This window comes from Mirounga angustirostris, unplaced genomic scaffold, assembly GCF_029215605.1.
Source record: "Mirounga angustirostris isolate CCGP_5_RB_7025 unplaced genomic scaffold, mMirAng1.0.hap1 SCAF_7, whole genome shotgun sequence".
Lineage (NCBI taxonomy): Eukaryota > Metazoa > Chordata > Mammalia > Carnivora > Phocidae > Mirounga > Mirounga angustirostris.
This window is the reverse complement of record NW_026991715.1, coordinates 146,807,375-146,823,874: the sequence shown is the minus strand read 5'-3', so window position 1 is coordinate 146,823,874 and position 16,500 is coordinate 146,807,375. Positions and strand designations below refer to the sequence as shown.

The following is a 16,500-nucleotide window of genomic DNA, read 5'->3' as shown; positions in this document are numbered from 1 at the left end:
AACATCCAGAGTAATCATCTTTGCTTTACGCCACCAGTTACAATGTTGTCAGCTTTAAATTCGGTAGAGTTTTACAGCAGATCGAAATCTCGGCCCAGAACAGGAATCCCAGACCCCGGTGATGATTCTAAAATCCACTGGGTTGCAGGATGTCCAACCGTCGATGTCCCTGGCCTCCGATGCCTTTCTTTCTCAGAGAACGCTAGGCAGACCAGGCAGCGGCATCATTGGCAGCCGCAACAGCTTCGGATGCCCTCTCCAAGATGTGCCACATCCCCAGTTTTGTTACAGAAAGGGAAGTTCTCTGTGTGGAATTTTATCTGGAGCCAGTCTGTGAGGAACGCATTTCTTCCGGGAAGTTTAAGCCAAGCACTAGCCGTTGATGAATCTGCAGACAACTCAACAGAAACTGCTTAGCAGAATTCTTGTTACGGGGCGCCTGGGTGGCTCAGTCGTTAAGCGTCTGCCTTCGGCTCAGGTCATGATCCCAGGGTCCTGGGATCGAGCCTCCCATCGGGCTCCCTGCTCAGCAGGAAGCCTGCTTCTCCCTCTCCCACTCCCCCTGCTTGTGTTCCCTCTCTAGCTGTCTCTCTCTCTCTCTGTCAAATAAATAAGATAAAATCTTTAAAAAAAAAAAAAAAAGAATTCTTACTTTCTTTTTTGACTGCTTTTCTTTGCATAGGCACATCATAAATCGTTGTCAAACGTTGGGTGAAACTGACTGAAAGAGGCTCTATTTCCTGTGAACAATTTGTCCTTGCTCAGTCCTGATTGTCATTTGCCTAGAACTTATTTAATTTCACATCTCAGCAAATACAGCATTATTTCTCCAGTAGAGCTGGCTTCTGATACCATCACTCTCCTGGTTATTTATCATACATATCTGTAATTGAATTACCTATTGCAGTAATGTGATCTACTCGCAAATGTACATAAAAATTCAACATAAAATAAAATTGTTCCAACATATACTTCCTCATCATCTTACACGAACCGCAGGATGGCCAATTCCAGAGATACAGTGACAAATAAGGAATGAAAGATGGGAAGATAAGGGATTAGCGGGTTCATGGCCTTCCAGAAATAAAAGATATTCAGCCCCAAAGATGTGCATTCTCTTTCGGAATACAGTGTTTTTCAATATTCATCAGGAAACCAATTCCAACACATGTGGGAAAAAAAAGAGCAAAGAATGGAATGATTTTATATTTTTCCAAACGCAGTACTATGCCAATATATTTTAAAACTCAGGAAAGGGAAATAAAGTATGTCCACCTTTGCTCTTGTCAGAAAACCATTAATCCTGGACCAAAAAAAAAAGAAAAAGAAAACAGCAATTCCTTTGAAAAAAAATTTATGTTTTCTTGAGCCCACTGTTGGGTTAATCCTATTGTAAATGTCATGCCCCAGGTGAAATGTAACTTGTCTCTGAAGCTGCCTGGCTTCAGAATACCCTGAAATTCAGAGGCAGGTTTTCTTAGCCCTACAACCTTTAGATGGCATAGCCTGTGTTGTCATCAGTACATTATAATAATTTACTTATACACTATCTTCTCTTGGATCCAGTTTTCATTTGCTTTACTCTGTTTGACTTAAATTCTGAATCAAAACAAGTTTTCAGTAGGTTCATTGAGAGTGAAAAGTTTATCTATGTATATTCCAGCCCACTCTAATTATTTTTCTTCTTGTCTTGCTGTTAGAAATTGATTTTATATATCCAGATAACAAATTCATCAAAGAAATGTGATATATATATATATATTTTAAAGATTTTATTTATTTATTTGAGACAGAGAGCATGAGAGGGAAGAAGGTCAGAGGGAGAAGCAGACTCCCTGCCGAGCAGGGAGCCCGATGCGGGACTCGATCCCGGGACTCCAGGATCATGACCTGAGCCGAAGGCAGTCGCTTAACCAACTGAGCCACCCAGGCGCCCAGAAATGTGATATATTTATCAAGCATACCAAAAGCTGCTTCTTCAAACTGCTTCGCGATGAGCTACTCCTCACCTGTTGAATTGATCATTACGATGCTACCAATTTGTGCAGGGATTAGAGACAGCAGATTGCCCCCTATCTACAGCAGATCATTTCTACAAGGCAGCAAGCAGAGTGATAAAAACCAGTAATTCTCAACAAAACTTCTGCATCTCAATTTCAAAAGCTTGCTGGACACATACATGAAAATGTGTTGTGAACAACAGTACGCAAAGATAGTACAAACAACTCCGAGCACTTATATATATTCATCTTAGTACTCAAGAAAATTGTTCGCTTTCTCTGTTCACATTTGCAAATAGATGCAGGTGGACAGGAATGTACAAGGTTCCACACCACACACTTTGCACTTGGGTGTAACTCAATTTGTTAGACACTGTAATTTACATTTTAAAAATTATTTAACACTAAACATAAAAATTTGTCACCTTGGCGTTATAATTATACCCTAAGCAATTTGTCTGAGTAACTATAGCAACAGTTTCAGAAGCACTTTTAAGTACCACTTTGGTATAATTTTAGAATCAATAATTATGAAGGATTCGCTGCAGGATGTAAGACTACTTTTCTCAAACACTGGTACCTACACTGCTATAGAACTGGACTCCTTGACTCAAACATAAACTAATTAATCTGTTCTATCTTACAAACTATGTGATTTGCAAGGCAAACCTTCTCGTTGGGATTATATTCTTCTCTTAGCTATTTCTAGAGTTCACGATTACATGTTTATATAATGGAACGCCTCTATACCTTTGGCTGGCCATTTAGCAAAGTTCTGTTTCCCCCTCCCCCACCTTGCTGTCTTTTTATCAGAAGCAAAGCCTCAATTTCAATGATTTTGTAACAAAAAAGACATTTGGAATCACTCAAAATAATTATCAAGTTAATAAAGACTGTGCAGGGGTTCAATTAAGCAGCTCTAACTTGAGCAGCATTCAACATAGTCCCAAGGAGCTGGCGGACGACACAAAGAAAAGTTTTGCGGTTTTAACATTTGTGTACAATGTCTACAACACAGTCTAAAGTGCCTCTCAAGCAAAATTTCTCACTGCAAAGCCATGGATTGGCCTTCAGAAGGTTTGTGTACCCTCTAAAGCTTAAGCAAAAGCTTACATTGATGTGCGTATATTTATTATGGTCCCACAGCCAACAACTTTGAACAGCCACTGCACTCAATGTTTCTATGTTTTTCCGTCCAGACATGGTGAAGAAATCGTTGTAAAAGGAAGCGGCAGTGAAGAATGCAGGTTTATTTTTACCGAATTCTGCACATCTCAAAAACTTCTTTTGGACAGACACAAGTTTTACCACCCAGGAGACTAAAGTCTTTGCTCGCAGCAGGGCTCTTGCAGCTGTTCGCCACTAAAACAACCAAATAAGTTCGGGCGATTCACAAAAGGCATAAAATGATTAGCACCACCCATTTTTCTCCCTATTAAGGCAAGTATGGATAGGCTAAAAGCATGTAAAAGCAGGTACCAGTTATCACCCTGGGGCCCATGAGTGTGCAAATGACTAGGTGACCTTTGCAACATCATGGATGAGGGGCTATTTTGTGGCAAAGTTTTTACAAGAAAGAACCACAAGGAAAAGAAATCTGTTTCAAGTGGCCCAGACAATTACATCTTGGGCTGCTTTTTCTTTTCAAACAAAAATGAAAAATGGTTGGGATTAAAAAAAAAATCCATCTTTCCTTTGGTAAACACAGGCATAGATGAGAAAAGTTGTTTCAGTGATACACAGCTTAAGGTATTATCTCCTTGAACTGAAATTGTGAACTGATCACTCAAAGTAGTGCATGATAAACATTACCCCTTCTTCAATAATAAAATTGGCACAATCAGCAATTAACTTAGCAATCCTAATTAGGTGTTAAAAATCTTCCCTAGTAAAGACTGTTCTTGTCTTTATGTGTCTTCTTAGGAAATACTAACTGTAAAATTAATAACGTATCTGCTTTTTCCAAAATTGGCCATTATGAGGGAGCTCTTCTGGATAAGCTGAGACATACGATTGTTTTTCTTAAAAACACGGTGCAACAGGGCGCCTGAGTGGCTCAATCGTTAAGCGTCTGCCTTCAGCTCAGGTCATGATCCCGGGGTCCTGGGATCGAGCCCCGCATCGGGCTCCCTGCTCCGCGGGAAGCCCGCTTCTCCCTCTCTCACTCCCCCTGCTTGTGTTCCCTCTCTCGCTGTGTCTCTCTCTGTCAAATAAATAAATAAAATCTTTAAAAAAAAAAAAACAAGGTGCAACAACCATTTGTAACTCCTGGCATTTTAACTAATGTGCTCCTGAGGAGCAAAGTCTTGTCAATATTAAACATAAGTCACATTATTATTATTGTTGTTGTTGTTATTTATTTTTTAGTAAATACTCACAAGGAGGAAGACATAGGCATAAACAGGAAGAATTTGCAGGGATACGTTTGTCTCTGGAAGGAACCTTTATCTAGACCACTTGTGTTTGGCAACCACCTTTCCTGTCCCTTCTCTTAGCAAGGCTGACAGCTCCCCCCGGGTTAACGGATCAGCTCCCCCCACCCTCCACCCCTACGAAATCATTGCCAAGATCTGCCTGGTCCCGTTGTTTGCTGACTAGGACCCCCACCCACTCACCCAGGACAGAGAAACTGCTCTTAGCATCCTTTCTCCCACTTCCAGCGCTCGCTCTCAGCGCCCCCTGCCGGCAATCCCCGGGCCGCCGCAGGCGCAGGAAAGTTAAATCCCAACTCTGAGCCGCCGCATCCAGGTACAAAGCAAGAAAAGGGCGAGGAGGTAAACGCGCTTCCCGCCAAAGCCCTGGGAATCCGGATCTGACTGCGGTAAGCCCGACACTGGGCGCCGCGGGAAGCGAGCCCACTCCACTCCTTGGCGACAGTTTCCCCGCACATCTCAAGAAGACCAGTTCCCTCGGGGGCCCAAATGTGCCTCCGGCCCCGAAACCCTGATCCAGGGGATGCGAAACCGTGCAGCCCGCGGAAAGCGACTCGCCTGGCTGCAACCCATCAGGCGGCCCCGAGCCCCAGCATCCCCAGCCTCATTCTCCCTCATTAACCAAAGCGCTTGGAGGAGTTGAGCCCAAGTCCCACTGCCTCCCGGTTTCTCACGAGCACCGCAAAACCCCTGTAACTCAAAGAGGAAAACCTGCCCCAGCCGGCGGGGCCGCGAAGCCCAAGCCATCGCGACCCGGTGCATCGCTCCCGACTGTGCTCCTGGACGCGCGCCCGGTGCGCGCACAAAGCCCCAGTGCGCACCTTCCCGAGGTGCTGGGTAGGGGTCCCGCCTCGCCCACCACCAGGTCGCCCACCGCGTCGCTTCCGCTCCTTACCTCGGCACGCTCCGACCTCGGCAAAGACAGGGACACAAACTTCCAGCCCGTGCACTAGCTCAACTGTGGGTGCCCCGCACGGAGGGTAGTCCTAATCCTGTACGCGCATCCACCGGCTGTCCCCCGCCCAGTGCCTGCGGATCGACCCTGCCTGAGATCGTCACGACCCACCCGCCGACCACTGCCGCCCCCGGGTCGCGGCCAAGCAACGCGGCACGGTCGGGGCTGCGGCCACGGCCACGCGGGGGCCGGGCGGGGGTCTCTCACCAGGTGCGAGGCGCGCTCCTCTTGCCAATCATCCAGCGCCTGGGGCCCCGGAGCAGCTCTGAGGGTCCTCTTCAGTGCACCGGCGAGGGAAGTCGAGGCAGCGGCCGCGGTCGCCCCCTGCCACTTCCCCAGAGCCACCCGCCACTCGCTGCGCTCCGGGCTGGGGACGTCGGTTTGAGCACCAGGCGCACCGTTCCCGGGCGCGCAGCCGGGCCGGGGGTGAGCAGGTTCGCGCCCAGCGGGGGCGACGGACCAGGAAAGGCAAAGTTGGGTGCCGGAGCCAGCTGCAAAAGGGAGCCACGGGTAGGAGAGGGGAGCCCCCGGGAAGGGCCACACGCGCCAGGCCGCCCCCGGCGGAGGGCGAGAGCCGCCACCGGGCACGGGCCGCGGCCGGCAGGGGCTGCGGAGCCCACCCGCGGTGGGAGGACAGCGCGCGGGAGCGGGCGGAGAGAAAGCAGCCGCCGCCGGCGCCGCCTTCCCGGCGAGTAGAGCTGCGCGGGGAGCGCGGGCCCGGAGCGCGGGGCGGGGAGCGCGGGGCCGCCTCGCCCCGCCCCCGCCCCGCCCCCTGCCCCGCCTCCGCCGCCGCACCTCCTACTCCCCTCCCAGCCCGGGTGAAACCCGAACGCCCCACCCCGCGCCTGACCTCCCTGGGCCACGCCCCCGACACTGCCCTTCCCGGGACGGGACCCCCCTCTCCGCGCCCGGGCGCCCCCCGCACCCCAGGAGCCCCGCTCCTTCCTTCGTGCGAGTGCGCCCGAGCGTTGCCTTTCGGGGACTCCCTCTCCCCGACCTCGCAGAGACCTGCTGTGGCTCCCCCGCCCCCCCATCCGGCAGCTCAGACGTGGCTGCTGGGGGGTGGGGTGGGGGGAGGAGGGCGCGGTATAAAGGGCCGGAGGCTGCGCGGGCCGAGACCCGAGACGTGGCGCGCCCACCCTACCGGCCTCATCTTCAGGTACGTGCGCGTCCCCCGGCCGAATCTGGCCGTGTGGGGGGGGTGGGTAGGGGCCGCCGGGGCCTCCTGGACTCCGAGTTTGTGATTTTGTTCGTCTTGTGTGACATCCACATGCGTGCTCTGAGCTGGAAACTCCTAAAAGACGGAGAGAGTTGCTTCGGGGTTTTGGAGGAGCTGTTTTAGGGTGCACCTCCCCGCTAGGTCGGCTGGATTTCAGTGGAAAGAAGTTAGAGAATGAACAAATCGACCAAGCAAGTGAGGCAAGTCAGGGGGTCCCCATGTAGCCACGCTGAGCGTTAAGAAAGGAACCCTGGGACGGACAAAGTCAGCTTGTCCAGTTCTGGACTAAATGTTACTTGTTGCGCTTTTGCCGGATCTTTTCGGCCTCATGGAGCAAGTATTAAAGTGAAAAGAGTCATAATTGGAAAGCATAGTAGCCTTCAAGACGCCTAGAATTTCATACTTTGTTGCAAAACTTCCGTTTGGAACCTGAAGGGCAGCGCATGACCCTTTCCCTCTGGATGGAGGTGGGGAACGCTACCCCGGGCCCTTTTTTCCTCTATCTCGGCCTCCGAGAGTGGCTTTCAGGTTTCCCTTGAATAAGGGAAGGCATGAACACCCCCACCGCCGTCCTCTCTTACCGCAGTGACATGGCCCGCAGTGACAAAACCGCTCGAGTGTCCGGTTCTTGGGATCTGTCACACCGGGAAGGGCCCAGTGTGCCCTAACTGTGCCATTGAGCCCGTCTATAAAACAAGAAACACGCGTCCCTGGCTGGAAGGTGTCATGGCTCACACAATAACCACGCAGATCCAAGAGGAGGACAGTAGAAATACAAAGTGATGTTGGTTTGCCTTTATAGTCTTTGTAGGATATTTCCAAATGAAGTATTCTTATATAGAAGAACTAAATAAAAGCAGTTCTGAAGGTTTGCATGGAAGGAAGCCCAGCCCCAAGCCTCCAGTTTCTCTCTCTCACTAGTGTTGGAGCTGCTGGGGGTACTCAAGGCCCCACTCGGATTTCCTGTAAGACATCCAGGGGAAATGTCAGTGTCCGAGGGCTTCTTTGTAGAAGCATTCTTCCCTGGGTTGTGCTGGGGGCACTCAGCCTGGTGCAGGGCAGCTGCCTGGTTCCTAGAGCCTTCATGAAAAGCTTAACACTTCTTCCTTCTGTGCCTGGCACTCGGGACACTAGCTCCTTCCCGACATTCCCATTGATTCTTCTGCCTATGTGGCACAAGGCCTAGGGGCACTTCCTGGGTGGAGGAGGCTGGCCAAGGTCTAGCCTTGCTGCTTTGCTCCTGCGGAGCTGGGGGGAAGGGAGGGAGGACTCTGCCATACACTTGACCTTGCAGCCCTTGAGTGAGTGGGCTGACCTGTGGAGCCTCCAGCCACCAGGAAAAAGGGAGGCAGAAATTAGGACCCAAATGCGTTTAGCTAATTCTTGTCATTGCCCTCAACATTATGGTTAAAGGCATGTACACTTAAAAAAAAAAAAAAAAATTATTGGCACATTGAGACTTAAGCATTGGGAAGAAAATAGCTTTTTATGTCATAACCCAGGAGGGATCATAACATAATGTTTAATATGTAACTTTATGTATATGCGGGGGGGGGGTCAATTTTACAGGCAACCTACAGGCTATAAGGAAGCATTGTTAAAATACATATATTTCCTGATAATGAATTACAAACAGTTGACAAGAATGAGATGGGGGGGAGACCCAAATAATAATTCAGAGTGCATCCTTAAAGTGAAATAAACCCAAACTGAGGGCATGATTTCACCTTATAATCTGGGGAAAGCTCCTTTATTTTTCTGAGCTGGTCTTTTCATCTGGAGCTTGAACCAACCTGCTGGCAAATGAGTCTTTGCTTAGCATGAAGGAGATAGGAGGTGAGGTGAGACCCTCGCCAGGGCTCAGCACAGAAACAGGCTCTTTACAAATAAAATTATTTTAAAGAATCCACAGATGTTTCCTTTTCCCAAATGAAATTTCTGTTTGTTTTTTTTTTTTCTTTGAGAAGCCGTCCCTCACTGAAGGTCTTCCTCCTACACTGGGCTGCTTCTCATCACATTACAAAACTAGAGGTGATAATTTCAAAACAAAACTGTTTAGTTCTCTTCTTTTCAAGATAAAATTATAGCTCTCCCCAAACAGTTTCTGATGAGCCAGGCACATAATGTAAACAAAACGAGAAACCCAGCCAAACACTCGGTGAAAATGATGAACCCTGGGGCGCTGATTCATGTGACTTGAGAAACGCCATCCATTTCCTGATTCACCTTAATTTCTGCATGGAGATAGGAGGGATCTTATGTCTCCAAGATAAGTAACCAGTTTTGTCTCATCTTTCCCTCCCTCCCTCCCTTACGATTGAATTCCAGCCACATCGCTCATGACATTGCCAACTCAGCGGAGCAGAGCCCGGAGGGGCTGGAGAGACCACCACCACCACCCAGGAGAGGTGAAGAAGCCGCTGTAGGTCAGGAGTGCCCTCAGAGGGAACCCTGGATATTTGTGATCTTTAATGACTGGACGAGATTGTATTAACAACATGAAAGATCTCAGTCCAGAAATCGTGGCCTCTGGGCATTTACATCTTAAACCAGATTTTCGTACAGATGAGCCAGGAGACACATCACAGTCATCAACCACAAATGTTCTCTTGCTCTCGTTTTCCTTCTTTTAGATCTGTGGCATTTAAGAATTAATAAAACTGCTAGATCAACAACCCCATCCGTTTTTGTCTTTAGATGGCCAAACATGGGTAAAAAGATGTGCCATTTTATGAAAATTGCCTAGGCTGCTTTCCGTTCATATTTTAAGTATTGAAAGACCCATGAATATGGCTACAGATGATGCAAACCTAAGTTTTGACAGATGAAGAATCATCAAGTGGGGAGAGTTCAGGGAGCCTTCAGCCCGGACTCAAGTCCCTGGTGCTTTACCAGAAGCTCTTTCAGGTCCTTTTACCCAAGAAAGGCTCACCGCCCCCCTTCAGCGTAGCTGCCCACTCCCCTGGCAGAGGTAAGCAGGCCAGTGTTGCTCAAAAAGAGCGGCCCGCTGGGCGCCTGGGAGGCTCAGATGGTTAAGTGTCTGCCTTCGGCTCAGGTCATGATCTCAGGGTCGTGGGATCAAGCCCCCCACCCTGCGTCCCTACCCTGCCTAGGGCTTCCTGCTCAGCAGGGAGCCTGCTTCTCCCTCTGCCCCTCCCCCTCCCCCGTTCCTTCTCTCTCTCTCTCTCTCTCTCTCTCTCAAATAAATAAAATCTTCAAAAAAGAAAAACACCTCATAGCCACATTCAGGGGAGCAGCCTGCTTAAAGCCCACCCAGTAGGACTGCAGCCAAAGCTGAAGGTTAACAACAGCCAGAGCATACATTCAGCAAGAAGTGCTCACCTATTTTTTACTTAGAAAGTTTAGTAATTAATCTCATTTCCAGTTAGGACCTATTAACAAAAGACATTGCATTTTACTCTAGATCTAAGTGGTCTAGAAATCTGGAAGTATTTTTGCCTTTTCTTTGTGGTTAAATTTCTAGCAACCCAATTTCTGCAAAAAAGTATATAAAAAAAAATCTGTGCTCAAAACACCTCAAGTCATCTTTTTATAAGTATAGTATGGAGAGAGGGAAAATGCTAGGTTGAAAAGACTTTTGGAATACCTAGAGGAAATGCGGATGATTTGTGGCATGGAAAGAAACATCTGTATGGTTCCCTAAGTGTCATTTTCTGACATTGGGCCTTGTATATATCTTGAGTGTCTATAAGCAAACAATGGCTGTACTTTAATCAATGTCCTCTATATTCCTCTGTCTTTGGAAATAGAGCTTTGGGGGAAAATAAGTCCCTTTGGAAATATAGTTTCAAAAATAACGTTAGTCCAACGTAGATTTAGAAATAAAATACAAATTCATCTGCCTTTGTTTATGCCATCATTTACCAGGGAGATTAACTCATAATGACCTTGAGTTCAATGAAAAGAATATCTACTAAGTGAAATTAAGCCAGTAGGCAAAGTGTCTCCTGAAGCAAATCAGTGAGAAGACGCACTGTCAAGGGTCCTGTCCCCCATCTGTCAATCTCATTTCAGACCCTTCCTTTCATTCCCATTGCTGTCGCCTTAATTCAGAATGTCAGCCTCTCACCCCAAATCCCAGCACCTCATACTGGTTTCCTTGCCACTCCAGGTCCATAGCATACACCACAGTACTCATCCCCAAACAGCAATCCACATTGTCCTTGATAACACAGACCTCCTGATTTTATTGGAATTGCAAGCTGCCTAGCTTAAAAAAAAAAAAAAAAAAAAAATTCTTGAAGCTAGGTGAGACCATTGAACCTAGCTGCGACAAATACGATGCAGTTCCAAGAAAGGCTTTATAGAGGGGCACCTGGGAGTCTCAGTCGGTTAAGCGGCTGCCTTCGGCTCGGGTCATGATCCCAGGGTTCTGGGACTGAGGCCTGCGTCGGGCTCCTTCCTCAGCGGGGAGCCTGCTTCTCCCTCTCCGTCTGCCTGCCGCTCCACCTGCTTGTGCTCTCCCTCTATCTCTGTCAAATAAATAAATAAAATCTTAAAAAAAAAAAAAAAAAAAAAAGAAAGGCTTCATAGAAGAGCCCAAGGTCTAACAGCACGATCTTTCTTGCCCTTTCCTCTCACTTCCGATTCCTGCCTGGAACTTGATTGTGGTGGCTAAAGTTCCAGCCACCATCTTGAATTGCAAAATAACCTTGATAATTCAAGCCAGGAGACAAAGATAGTAGAGCTAAAAAATAGAGCCTAAATCCCCAGTGACCCTATGAAGCCTCCATCTCAGCCTGGGATTGCCTATCCCCAGACTTCACAAGGTGAGAAAGAAAGAACTCTCCCTTTTGTTTACCCATCATGTTTCTGTTCAGGATTTATCAGGAGAATGCAATTCCTGACTGACAGAAGATAGAAGGCTCTTCCAGATCCAGCATCCCTGCAGCTTCATCTCAACGTCACTGCCCCTGCTGTCCTCCCTCCTACCCTCCCTCATTCTCTGCTTTCCCTCCTTCTGCCACGTTTGGTGCACAGCATGTGCCTAGCACTCAGCTGTACTTTAAGAATAGAATGGAGAGAAACAGAGAAGATTCCTGCCCTTTTAGGACAGACGTCATTGAAAAGGTGGCATTTGAGCTGGCATTTAAAGGATGATTAGTGACTAATGAGAAAATGGGAAGGGGGTCCTTTAGGGGAAGAGAGTGAGATCCAAGGAAGAGTGGCAATATCAACTTTAGAATTTAACTCAAACACACTTGTTAAAATGCCAGGGATAGTAATAGTAATCGCAAAAGAATAACAATAGGTACAATCTTTAATTAAACAGTAGAAAGGAAAAAAGATGAAATAAAGACAATTTGATCAAGCTAGTAGAAGGCTGGAAAGAGAAAGAAGACAGAAATGGAAAGAAAATCATAGAGAAGAACTAGAAGAAATTAGTAACCATAGAAGAAAGCAGAGTAGAACAATGAGAAAAAAATACATGAGGCAAATATCAGTCAAAATAAAGCTAGTTTACAAACACTAACATCAGAAAAACAGATTCTAAGATGAAAATCTTTTTCAGTAAAAATATTCACCACAGAAAAATATTCAGTTCATTAAGAAACACAAACATGTATGCAACTAACAAAATAGTTTCAAAATATAAAAGGTAAAAATCTACAGAATGATTAGGAAAATTAACAAATCTACAATCTTTGACTATAGGAAGCACATTCCTATCACTGATAAATCCCTAGGGGAAAAAATAGTAAGAATTTAGATATCCTAAGAAAAGCAATTAGCAAGGTTATTCTAATGGAAATATTAAATGATCAGGCAAGATTTACAAAAATTAAGGAAGTCTGGGGCCACAAAGCAAGCCTCAGTGAATTTTGAATAATCAGTATCATTAGGATTAGGTTACAAACTAATAATTTAAAAAATAATTTCATAAACTTCACCTTTGTCCATCATAAGCCACATATCTAATAGCACATGTGACAAAGAAGTTGAAATGGAAATCAGGAAAATTCATATGTTGTGTGAAAATGCAACATTTAAAACTTAAGTGATGTAGCTAAAGTAGTATTTATGGAGAAATCTAGCCTTGAGTACTTAGGAAAGAACAACTGAAATTAACAAGCTAAATGCCAACTCAAAAGTCAGGAGCAAAGCAAGGGTAATAACGTAGTAAATATCACATATTAGTGAAATAAATTATAAAGTTACAATAGAATTAACAATACCAAAGCTGTTTTAAAAAAAAATAAAGGATTGAGAAAGTAGACAAATGTCTGACAAGATACATAATTCACTAGAAAAATTTAGCTTAGGAAACTAAAGAAATGAAAATCCAAACACATCTATAACCATTAAAGAAACTGAATCAGGGCATGTGGGTGACTCAGTCGTTAAGTGTCTGCCTTCGGCTCAGGTCATGATCCCAGGGTCCTGGGATTGAGCCCCGCATCGGGCTCCCTGCTCAATGGAGAGCCTGCTTCTCCCTCTCCCACTCCCCCTGCTTGTGTTCCCTCTCTCGCTGCCTCTCTCTCTGTCAAATAAACAAATAAAATCTTTAAAAATACATAAATTAAAATTTAAAAAAAAGAAACTGAATCAGTAAATACTTACCAAGTGACGATTTTTCCAGGAAGACTTTACCAAATATTCAAGGCACAATTAATCCCTCTTTTATAATTCATTCCAGTGAATAGAAAAATTACAGAGCAAAGTCCTCAAATGTCAAGGATGTTTTATCTTTAGAAAATATACAAATCACCTCACCAACAGAATTAAGAAGAAAAACCATATGATCATTTCAATAGCTCCTTAATATACTTTGATAAAATTCAACGTGTGTTTATCATTAAAAAAAAAAAAAGCTTCTTGGCTATTAGACTAGTAATAGAAGGGAATTTATCTAATTTGATAGACTACCTTCCAAAAACAAAATCCACAAAAAACTTGACATTTAATCATAAGGAGTTGGAGACGTTTAGTTGAAAGAGATCAAGACAAGCAAGCACACATCCACCCTTCCATTTGACACTGAAACAATGGTGGAAAAAGAAGAAACAAGCTGAGTTGTAAGCGATGTAACTGTCTCCAGTAAAGTCACTTAAGAACATCTCCAGATAGGGGTGCCCAGGTGGTGCAGTCAGTTAAGGGTCCAACTCTTGGTCTCGGCTCAGGTCTGGATCTCAGGGTCCTGTGCTCAGCGGGGAGTCTGCTTGAGATTCTCTGCCTCTCCCTCTCTCTCTGCCCTTCCCCCCGCCCACGAACACACGTGCTCTCTCTCTAAAAAAAATCCTTAAAAAAAAGAACATCCACAGATAAATAGTTAGAATACAGAGAAAGTTCTGCAAGTTTGCTACATAGAATCTCAGTATATAAATCAGTTCTGTTCCCATAGACCCACAGCAAACATGGAAAATATAATTTAGAAAAAAATAACATTAACCAAAAAAATCAATAGGTTACCTAAGTAATTTGGGCAAAAGGTATATTGGACCTCTGTAGAAAATTTTTAAAACTAAATTTAAAGATCCTAAAGAATGTCAAAATAAATTGATGTTATCTCACATTTATGTGTGGAGGGATTCAGTATATAATTTCTTGAATATGAAATATTCATTCAGAAATATCCACACTCCCCAAATTCATCCTTAAATACAATGGAGATCCAATCAAAATCTCAATTGGCTAAATGGAACTTAAGTAGATACTAAAAGTGATAAGCAGAGCAAGAGGAAATGTCTAAGAGTGGTTAAAGATTTCTGCAGAAAGTGAACAAGGTAGGTTGGAATCCTTATTGTTCATAAAGCTATAGAGATTAGGACATTGAGATATCAGCACAGGGACAGAGTGAACAATGTAACAGAGGGCCCATAAACAGACCCACATATACGCCATCTTTGATGTGTGATAAAGGGGCCCACGGGGGAGAGGTGCAACTCAGTAAATGAATCTAGGACAATCGAGGACCCCGATGTAAAAACACTGAATTAGATACCTCCCTCAAGCCATTTATAGAAATAACTCCAAAGTAGATTAAAGCCAAAGTGAGAAACAAAACATTAAAACATTTAAGAAAACATATAAGAAGCTATATATATGACCTCTGGGTAGGGAAGCAGTTCTCAAAATAAGATACAAAGATCAGCCATAAAGAAAAGAAAAAAAAATCGATATAGCAAACAACATTAAAGTTTAGAACTTCTACATGATGAAATACAACTTCAAAGCAAGCCATAGCTGGGAGAAATTTCAGGGCATACAAATGACAAAAGATGGTAGACACAATGCTTTCAAACTCCTACCAATCCACCGGAGAAGGAGGAAAGAAGAGAATACTGTACAAATGAAACAGGAAACTCAGTTGCCAATAAACAGATGAATAGAAAGCAAGTTCCCTGATATTGCTAGAAGCATAATTAAAGCAAAGCGGCACCATGTCATATCGATCAGATTGGCAATAGTGAAAAAGTCTGGCAATACCAACTGTTATCACATATCGGCAAGAGAAACTGTAGAGGTGTAAATTGGTACCATCCCTTGGGAAGGCATTTTGGGCACTCTTGTAAAGTTGAAAATCTACATTCCATAGAGCCCAGTTGGCTAAGTTGCACGGAACCTAGTATGGTCACATACTGCCAGTTTATATAAAGCACTAGAACAACAACAACAACAACAAAAATCGTATCTATGTAATGTATGGACACATACACAGCAGTTAAATAGCACAGAACTGATAAACACTAAATTCAGGTTGTTTCTCTCCGGGTGGGTGGGAGGGAGATGAAAGATAAGGGCTGCCAACTTTATCTGTGCTTCTGTTTTCCATGAAAAAAGTAAGAAAATATGAAGCAAATATTGAGAACTGTTAAGACTGGATAGAGCTGGTGTGGTGGGTGTTCATTAGATTATTATCCTTTTCTGTATGCTCACGAGATTTCATAATTCAGTAAAGAAGGATGATGGGAAGTAAGGCCGTACAGATGGTAGGTGAAAGAAGCTCATTAGAGCAGTTTTGTCCTGAAGAAGAACAAAGAAACTGGGAGCAGCTGGAGGGACATGAGCACAGAGGGCTATTTTTTAAAGTGGGTCATTTGAGGCATATTTATACATTGACTGAAATAACTTCATGGACAGAGAAATTGACCACGTACTAGAGAAACAAGATAATTGCAGGCACAAAGGCCTTGGAAAGAGATGAGGCAGTAGAATTTGGGTTTGGAGAGAGCAGGGGTTGTCTTCACATTGTTCACTTCACATAAGAGAGAGGACCCGGTGGGAGGAGAAGCTGTGTTGGTGCAGATGAAGGCCGGGCCACTCTGAGATCTTTTGTTTTCCGAACAACATACGTAAGGTTGGGTTTGGATGAGGAGTAGGGAGAGGGCATTAACATTAGAGAAGAGAAGAGAAGCTATGAAATCAACATCTTGGAAATCAAGAAAACTAACTTACTGAAATCTCCATGCTGCACTGAATGACCAGCTGAGGCTTGTGGTTCTCATCCTAAAATGAATTCTACCACATGACATTGGGATTTTTCTCCAGCCAAGTTCAGCAGCTCAGGCACTGGTGCAGAGAAGGCCGAGGACTGGGTCCCGCCAGGAGATGGTTCCCCAGGCAACAGAAAAAGAGAGAAGCAGGAAAGCTGAGGATGTTAGCAAGGAAGTGATAAGGGTGGTCATACAATGTAAGCTATCTAAGAGGACATGGGGACAAAAGTAAAGATGGTGTCAATGGAGAACAAGGTGCGGTCAAGGAACCATTGCACTGGGAGCCTGGAGAAGGTGAACCAAAAGTTGTCATGGGGTGTGGTAGTTAAGGAGGTGCAGTGGTCCAAGATGTGCCCATGATAATGGGACCTGAGCTGGAGAAGTTAATGGTCGTTGCAGGCAGGCAAGACAGATGGGTCATGGAAGAAAGCCAGCCTCT

At 45.0% G+C, this 16,500-nt stretch overlaps 1 protein-coding gene, 1 long non-coding RNA gene and 1 other non-coding gene across 5 annotated transcripts in view; 2 read left to right on the top strand and 1 right to left on the bottom strand.

Annotated features, from left to right (window-relative positions):
- SEMA5A (semaphorin 5A) overlaps positions 1 to 6,091 on the bottom strand; it is a 472,196-nt gene extending 466,105 nt beyond the window's left edge. For 2 of the 3 annotated variants that reach the window (XM_045863616.3, XM_064596872.1), the window contains exon 1: positions 5,595 to 6,091. The gene's annotated coding sequence lies outside the window, so the exon portion shown is untranslated. The other variant, XM_064596869.1, reaches the window with a different exon arrangement.
- Positions 6,092 to 6,232: 141 nt separating this feature from the next.
- On the top strand, positions 6,233 to 9,281 carry LOC123834468 (uncharacterized). The gene is made up of 2 exons (XR_006788453.3): positions 6,233 to 6,546; positions 8,935 to 9,281. It is a non-coding gene; the product is annotated as an uncharacterized LOC123834468 (long non-coding RNA).
- LOC123836819 (small nucleolar RNA SNORD123) lies at positions 8,764 to 8,833 on the top strand. The gene has a single exon (XR_006789079.1). It is a non-coding gene; the product is annotated as a small nucleolar RNA SNORD123 (small nucleolar RNA).
- Positions 9,282 to 16,500: the final 7,219 nt, after the last annotated feature.